Genomic DNA, 9,710 nt, shown 5'->3' on the forward strand with positions numbered 1-9,710 from the left:
TATCCAATTACAGACCTTTTTACCATATGCTTGACTCGTTCGTATTTCGGCTGACTAGTTTCAGGAACATATGTCTCATCATCAACAAACGTTTTTCTTTGATCTACATTCCTACGAATATCATGCATAGCTCAAGGATCATATAAGACTTTCTTTGGAATCTCACAATCAGATTATGTTTTTTCAGCATCAACAATTTGATCAACAAGCAGCGTTCATCAGTAACAGGTTGTTGTTATTGAGAAATAATAGGATCTGGAATAGGAGCAGGAGTAGTAACAAGCTCAGTTTTAATCCACGACGTTTACGTTTCCTTTTTACCTTCTTAAGAACCTCCAGCTTCATCATTTTAGCTTTTACAAACCTCTTACCCCCAAAAGCACATATCTTTGCATTCTTTCATTCTCATTATCCCTATCTGAATCACTTTCTTCTTTCCTCCACTGATTATCTGATGGTGCAACATATTCAGGATAAGCAAATGACCAAATAAAGCATGAAACTAGGAATTTCGTCTTCAGTGACAGAAATATATGTCAGCTTCATCCAGGAAAGTGATGATCAATGATTAGCTGAACAAACCTCCAATACATCAGCCATTGGTTATCAAAATATAGCTTCATATGCTTGAATATAACTTTAGAAAAGTATATACTTCAATTTCAAGCACAAAGCTGCCATCATACGCATTTGGTAGTCAAATATCTCTTCATAACCACTCTTTCTATGCCCAAAAAAATGTACTAATATGTGGACCAATAACTTATAAGGTCTTGACAAGCCAGTATTCAAGAAACCTCTATCCAAATCGTTCTTGTAACCCCATTCTCAGCAAACAACCCTTCACCATCCTTTCATCCAATGAAGTAGGATCGGTAGATTCATCATCTAATTCCAAAACATCCTTTAAGACTTGCTCAGAAGAATGATATAATCTTTCTTTTTGACAACCGACTTTATACATTCTCCTTCAAGCTTCACGTTTTTCCAGAATTCAGCAACCAGCTCCTTGTTAATCACCGTATTAGCAGTAATAGCTTTAGAGATCCTCGATCTTTCAAAGAACGGCAATATTAACCCGAAAGGGTTCCATCTTAATCATCTGATCTGTCTAGAAAAGCCCATATATTATGAATAGCATCAAAATACTTTACTTTAACCCAAAACGGTTCCATATTATCATTTGATCCGTTCTCATGAACTTTTAAATCCAATTTTGAAAATATTTGCTAGAAACATACAACTCGATTCCAGTTCTCAGACATCCAGACCCGAATCACAATTCACCAAAATCTAAAAATAAAACAGATTTTTTAAAATCTTTTTGATTTATTAATGAAAGCGGTTGTAAAAGGAAATATATCAAAATAAGAACTAATAACAAACATAAAGAAACAATTTTTTGTGAGGTTAAGCAAAGAAATCATATTAATCAATCCATTCTTTCATCACGGTTTTTCTGCTTTATTATATCTGATGTTAAGCCGGTTATGGATAATTGTTATCCACTTAAACTTTTGTAACAAAAGATTCAGACGCATCAGTGATACGATTAATGTGATAATTAAGCACATAATATCAGAAAATGATCATATTCTAATCTTGATTCAGACTTATTTTGATTTTTACATGTCACCTCAAGTTGACTTAAACCTTTTAAAACCAGCAGATCAATATTATTTAAAATTTTGAATTTGGCAATCATAGCAACAGTTTTCCACAACAAGGCATACCCCCGTTATCAAGCAATACACCAAGTTTCCTTTGCCAAGGATGAGTATGCACGATTTCAGCTATCGGCATGCAGACATTGTATCTGCCGGGGTCCGTTTCTTATTAGTATTAAGACACGCGCAAGGGAGGAACAATGTATGAGTAACATTTTTTGATCAAGTTAGTAGTGAAATTTATACATAGAGATAAAAAATTAATGTCTTATCAGGGGTTCGCTCCTTTGAGAAGGATTTTAAATATTCATTTTATGAATACCCAAATGAAAACCCGCATAAAGACTCATGGATCCAGAAACCTAATGCATCCCATAAAATACAGGATTTAAGGCCATAAAACCATACACCGTTGAAATGTAGACCGTAGTTACTAGACGTTTAAAACACTTTATTAACACTTTATTTTTGGTGATCTACTGAACATAAGGCTTGAGTATGACAGGCTATTTTGCCTTCATTACAAAGACTTTTGCTAGAATTCTAACACATCTTTCAACATGGCAATTTATGTTTATATCACTTATTCCCTTACTTGTTTGTTCAAAAGCCTACCGCTACATCGAACATTAAGCAATTGACTTTTATATCTCAATTTACCGGATTTGGAACAAGACAAATCAATGTAAATCATTTTCCTTTTATGCTTCAAAACTCATTTTGAAGAAGCAATTTTTCTATTGTTTTTGCATTTTTTCACATTTTTTAATGTTTTTGGCTTTTATACTTTTACAAATTGTTTTTGTCTTTTAAAGATTTTTCAAATATTTTTGTATTTTTTCAAACCCATTTCTCCCCCCCTAAAATCAAAACCCATGTATAGAAAAATATTTACAAAGTAAATTGACCTGGTGAATGGTTACTCAAAGACGGAATCCATAACCTTGGTATCACTCACTTTCCCACCGCCCAAGCTCTTAATACCGTTAAGCCCCAACAATTACAAAAATCTGTTTTTATCGAAAGCTTTAGTAAAACGATCAGCTTTTTGTTCGTTGGTGTAAAATTTTTTCTATGATAATCAACTTCTTCTCGTAACAATCACAGATGAAGTAATACCCATATGTCAATATGTTTTGTTTTCTAGTGACTTATCGGGTTCCTATTTATGGATATAGAAGCAGTATTATCTATAAAAATAGGAGTAGGAAGAAGGTTCAAACCATAGTCGCGCATTTGTGTTGTACCCACAAAACCTGGGAACAACAGCTAGAAACAACTACATATTCGCTTCACAGGTGGATAGTGTTACAGTCGTCTACTTCATATTGCCATGTCACCAACCTACTACCAAAGAATTGACAGCTGGTGGTGGTAGATTTGGCATTCAGCTTGCAGCTTTCATAGTCATAATCAGAATACGCTCTAAGCTCAAATACATCGTCTCGAGGATACCAAAGATCGATCCTGGACACCCCTTAAGATACCGTAGTATCCGCTTCCCCAACATTAGATGAGAGACCCTGGACTGGATTGATATCGGGCACACAAACACATCGGATACATGATGTCTGGCCTTGAAGCAGTAACATACATGAGGGAACCAATCATAGAACGGTAGAGTGTTTCATCGACGTTCTCCCCGGTATGATCAGGACCAGTTCCATGATTTAGCAGGATATGAGTGCTGCTCGGTGATGAGTCAGTCATATTGAATTTTTCGAGTATATCCTTGACATATTTTGTGTAGTGAATAAAAATCCCATCAGACACTTGTTCGACTTGCAATCCCAAGAAAAACTTCAACTCTCCCATAACGCTCATTTCAAACATTGACATCATAACCTCCTCAAAATTTTTGCACAGAACATCATTCGTTGACCCAAAAATGATATCGTTCACATAAACCTGGACTATCAGCAAATGACCATCCACTTCCATTGTGAAGAGTGTTCAATCAACAGTGCCACGAACAAAGCTATTGTCCAACAAATGTTGAGACAATGTGTCATACAAGATCTCGGGGCTTGATGTAAACCATAAAGAGCTTTGTCGAGCAGGTACACTTTATCTTTGTGAATAGGATCGAAAAACCCCGGTGGTTGTCCGACAAAGACTTCTGCACCAAATTTTCCGTTTAGGAAAGCAGACTTAACATCTAACTGGTTAGACCTTGAATTCCTTCCAAGATGCAAAGGCTAAGTAAATCCTAATCGCTTCAAGTCTAGAAACAGGAGCATAGACATTATTAAAATTGATTCCTTCCCTTTTATTACAATCAAGAACCACTAATCGTGCTTTGTTTCTAACAATTATGCCATTTTCGTCCCTTTTTCACTTGAAAACCCACTTAGTATTAATACATCGTTCACCATCTAGGAGATCCACAAGTTTCCATACCCCAAGTTTTTCAAAATACAACAATTCTTCTTGCATCGCATTGACCCAACTCTCTTTGGTCAAAGCTTGTTTATATGTCTTCGGTTCAATTTATGAAATGAAACATTTGAATGAGAACCGATTTTGAAGTGGAGCAACTTGAGTATAATAGCAACTAAGACTTTGGTCAATCTGACTTCGAGTACAAACTCCAGAATTAAGATCCCCAATAATATTCTCTTCTGGGTGCTATGATAAAGTCCTAGGCATAACTTCATCAGGAACTATCACATCATTAGAATGATTCGTGAAATTTTCATCATTAACCAACTCATCAGAAAGCACAGGGATCTATAAGTAGGTGTTGGTTTGTACCAAAGAGTCAATTATATTGTTGTGATATTAACCACTATCATCAAAGGATGTTGTAGCCGGAGTATTATCAACATGGTCGGTCAACATCAGGTGTTGGATCTTCATTAAAGATTGGAACTTCTTGTGTAGGAATTTCTTCATGAAATCCATCACCCAAATGTTGTTGAAATAACAGTGTTCATTTCATCAGTGATTTCTAGTTCAGGAAATGAAAAACAACTCCACAAGTTGTCAAAGTCAAACATCCATGAATCGCCTTTTATTTGAATAGGAGTAGAAATTTTTTGACAATCCACAAGTTTGTACTTGCACAATCGGTTGATACTAGGTAAGAATACACGTCTTAAAGGATTAGCATAACCAAAAAGAAAACCCTCCACAAATTTAGCCCCGAATTTACCACCAGGATCCAGGACATTAGATTGAGATCCGAACGGATCAAGGCACTTCAAAATCAGGTTTACGTCTATTAAGTAGCTCGAAACAGCTTTTTCCAAACTCTTTACCGTAAGAACGCAATTAAGTGTGTAACAAGCCGAGGCAACAACTTCTGACCAGAAACTAACAGGTAATTTCGAATCAGCCAACATCGCCCTAGCTTTGAATCAGTATCCTATTCTTTCGTTCAGCAACTCCATTTTGTTGTGGTGTATAGCGAGCACTAAATTCAAGGAGAATACCACGTTCGTTTACAATATTGAAGCATTCGGTTGTTTCTGAACTCGGTACCATTGTCGCTTCAAGTTCTTCGATTGGCAGATTATATAACATCTCAAGCTTCTTGAATAAGATCATCAAATTGTTGAAGGTCTCATATTTTGATTCAAGAAATATCACACACGAGAAGCGTGAGTAATCATCAATGACCACCAAACAATAAAATTCCCGAGTGATACTTTTGACATTCACGGGACCAAGCAAATCCATATGTACCCTCTCGAAAGGTTAGTTGATTGAATTGAGAGGACTCCGTCGGGTGTCACTTCTTCTTTCATTTACCCTTCTTACAACTCAGACAATCAGTACTCAAAGAAAAACCATTGACGTTTACCCCTTCAACCAGTTGGTTGTGAACAAGATTATTCATCTTGCGAACATTTATATGACCCATACGACGATGCCATAACACCGACTCCTTTTCAGACGCCTTGGTGACAAAACGTTGTACAGTACCTTGAGTCGATGATGCAACACTCATGTTAAGCACATAAAGATCATTTTTCCCTTGGTGTGTTTTCATCAAAATCCATTCTTCTTGAATCATATACCCAGGGTTAAGAATCATACAATCTTGACTTGTAAAGTGTGTTGAAAAGCCTTTGTCACAAATTTGGGAGATACTCGGCAAAATTATCTCAAGCTCCGTGATGTAATTCACATTCTCGAACATCACTTTCTCGTTCGATAAAGTACCCTCTCCAACAATTAGTCCTCCTTGATTTCCTGCAAACCCCCACATATTCTCCTTGAATAGATTTACATTCTTTAGAAAATGAAGAGTTCATGTCACGTGTCTAGAGGCTCCACTATCCAATATCCAACGCGAGTCATTGGATCTTGAAAGATCCCTACAAAAGTAATAAGTTAGTGAAACAAGGAAACCCAAGCCTTCTTGGTCTTAGTTGTTTCATTTTATCATTTAAAACTTCTTCTAAATCATCATAATCATAATTAGATAATGAATCATTAGACGAACATGAACTCGATGAAACAGACTCAACAACTTGTTTAATAAATGGTTCAACAACTTCTTTAGCAATTGAATTAACAAGTTCATTAGAAGATTCAGATTTAAAGGATCAACTCCTTTATCATTTTCAATTTTACAAGAATCAACTTAGTTTTTTTTGGTCAAATTAACAGTTTTATTTTCGATTTTACCCTTAACCACCCAGTTATGTCCCACATAACTTGTCTTCTTGTAAAAACCATCATTTCTTCTTAACATTTGAAGTTTCACCTACTTCAAAAATCTTTTTGACAATTACCTTATCTACACCCCTTTTTAAAATCTTGATGGGTAGAGATGTGGATTTAACCAAAGGAGCTTTACATATGGTTTTTTGTTCACCACATTTTCCTTTATTGAGAAAATTTCTTACGACATGAATAAAATAAGTGTCACTCTTGACTACAACATAAACATTTCCTCCTATCAACAAACTTATTAATAGGATGAACATGATTCTCTTTCTTTTCTCTTTCAATTTTTTAATCTATAAAACTCATCGTTAGATTGTCTACTAAAGATGGCCTCTTATGTTCTTCGGAGGGTCTCACCTTTAATAAGCACAATCTTTAGAAAACTATCAATGGGTTTAACAGATTCATTGTTACCCACTTTGTAACCAATTCCCTTTCTCTTGTAATAAAACTGATTTTAGCATATTTTGAGTTACCAGCTTTCACATTAGATTGAGTTTCAGTTCTGGTTTTAGCAGATTGGTTACCAATTTTATGAGTTTCATTTGAATTATAGGTTTTATCACTTTCTTGAGGTTTAATTTCTATTTTAGACAACAACAAAAATTCCAGCAGCTTGTCTTCCAACCTCACTTTCACATTCTGAACTATATGGAGTATTTCCAGTTTTCCCATTGCATGACAAAGATGATGAACTATCATGTTGTGGTGAATTAGGAACCATATTCAACGCCTTAAGAAACCCATCAGGTTCTTTTGGAACATATGAACTCCAAATCGGTGGCGGAACAACATAACACTTTGGTATCTATTTTGTAATAATGTGATCTAGGACATATAATGAGGGCGGTATAACTTTTAAGTTTGGTTTCAACCCTTTCAATCTCAAATTTAGTTAGCTGAAGTTCTCTTTTAAGTTCCGCTTTCTCATCAATATGCCCTATTGATGTCAATTTGCTTCTCTTCAACGTGTATTTAAGCATTGAGATCGTTTTCTCATCTTGTAGGATTTTCACTCACAAGTTCTTTTCACACGATTGAAGTTTATCATGAGCCTCTTTTATATTTTGCTAATCCAGAAAAAGTCTGATATTAAAGAATTATCCCAAATTCCTTTTCATCATATGACCACAAATACGTTTTACCTCTTGAGTAGAAAATGTTACCTGTCCAGCCATGTTTGCATGATGAGTGGAGCTACTAGGAATATCTTTTCTTTTCAATTCCTCAACTGTCGCTGGAACATCTTCAGCAGGCACAACTTCTTCACTAAGTTCTTCAAAACATGAATCCACTTGAGATTCCTCAGATACAGTCTCATCCTCATCATCAATTCCAAAGTCAATCTTTCCATGTGGCACTTCCTCGCCATTGAACCATCCTACAAAACTTTCATATACATCATGAGGTAAAAATGATTGAAAGAATTCATTTGGAATTGACTCAAAACTTTTAAGAGATTCTATAGACTCATCACAAGATCAATCAGTTTCAGCCTTGTTATCATCAGCAACTACTTCAGTATTTTCCATTTCTTCCACCGCTACACCTTCATTCACAAAGTTAACATGTACCTGTTCTTTAGCTTGAGTCTCACTAATTACCTCAGCAACATTAGCCCTGTGAACAATCGTATTCCAGTTGAAACCCTCATCCAATTGTGCATGACACGCTTTATATGACGAAGCCTTGGGCTTCTTTGATGACTCAGCCGGTGCAGGAGAGCTTTGATGATAAATGGCTTGCCGATTATAATCCCTACCAAAAGGATTAGAACCAAATCTCCAACTTCTGGATTAGTGCATTCCCTTTTCAAGTGGCACTTTTCTTTGCATCGAAAAAATCTCACCTTGGACTTCTCAAAACCCAACTTTGAAGTTGTACCATCCAAACAATTTTTACTAGTGAATTCCCGAAACCTTTGAGCTCTACGAACCACACTAGCCATACAACAGCGAATATCCAAGATTTCCATTTCCTCAGGATCAATCTAATCATAATCTTCTCTAGTCATGTTGTAGTTACCAATACGCCTAGCAATCAAACACTCATATGACTCAAGGATGAATCCTAAGAATGCCATATGTTCTTGAACGTTATCAACGGTCAGTCCATCGTTGTTTTTTATATTAACTACAATGTTGCGTTGAACAACATCATATAATGGACTAGTGGGCTTTGGGGATTAATCATGAACAGAATTGGTTGGAACAGTGTTGGTAGGAGCAAAGTTGGTTCCGGTGTAGGAACTTGTATAATGAGGTATGATTGACGATTGAGAACTTCCCCCAAAACAACCATTGGTGACAAAAGCAGTTTGAATCTTTGGACTCGGAGCTACAACAGATTGAGATGCATTAAAATAAAATCCAACGTCTTGAGTTATAGTATTACTCATCATCTTCTGCTTCTTTCGAATTACAAGCTCTTGTTCTTCCAACTTCTCAATGAAACGTGCTAGAGTCAGTCTTGCATAGTTGATTGGGTTTGATTGTAGAATCATTATAAAAGTCCCCATTCCTCAGATAACGAACTAGCAAGCTTATCAGTGTATTCATATTCTTGCTTATCAACTCCCAAGTGCTTCATCTCATTCACCAAATGACAGTATCTTTTAATTAGTTGTGTCATTGACTCACCCTTAACCATAGCAAAAATATCAAACTCTTTCTTTAACAAACCAATCTTGGACTTTCTCATGTCCGGATTCCCTCTATACTTATTCAATAAAGCTTCTCAAATTTAATGACAAAATCCATTATGTTGCAATAATTGAAAAATCTCAGACTTGATTGATTGTTGGAACAAATTCATCATCTTTTTCTCACGAAGAAATCTTGTTTTTTCTGCCTCGGGAATTTGAGACAAACGATGACTAGTACCAATCTCATTTCTTGGTATGATGTATTCCATCTCAACAACTTCCCAAGCATCATAGTTGACGGCTTGAACAAAAGTCTCAAACGTATCGACCCAACTCGGGTAATCGTCCATCCTTAACAACTTAGGTGGCTTGTTCGATGTCCCCATTTCGTTCTCCATCGTATAATATAGTTCAAATAACTACTTATCATGTTAAAATATATTTTCAGGTATATCTAAGCCTCAAATGAATAAACGAATGAAAATGCAAAGAAAAATCAGAGAAAGTCAAAGAAAATAGCAAAACACACCCCCATGCTTCATGGAACACGCCCCCATGCTTTCCTGAGCAAGAAAAGACATAATACTTGGCAGCTGGATATGGGGCCGTTATTTAGGAAACATGGGGCCGTGGTCACCTTTCCAGAAAAGACAAAAGAATATATAATAGACACCTAAAACACGGGGTTGTGCGTCACGTAGCACACACTCGTGGTGAGTCAT

The sequence above is a fragment of the Bidens hawaiensis genome, unplaced genomic scaffold, assembly GCF_021521415.1.
Source record: "Bidens hawaiensis isolate Kalapana, Puna unplaced genomic scaffold, B.hawaiensis_p1.1 tig00020147_1, whole genome shotgun sequence".
NCBI classification, from domain to species: Eukaryota; Viridiplantae; Streptophyta; class Magnoliopsida; order Asterales; family Asteraceae; genus Bidens; species Bidens hawaiensis.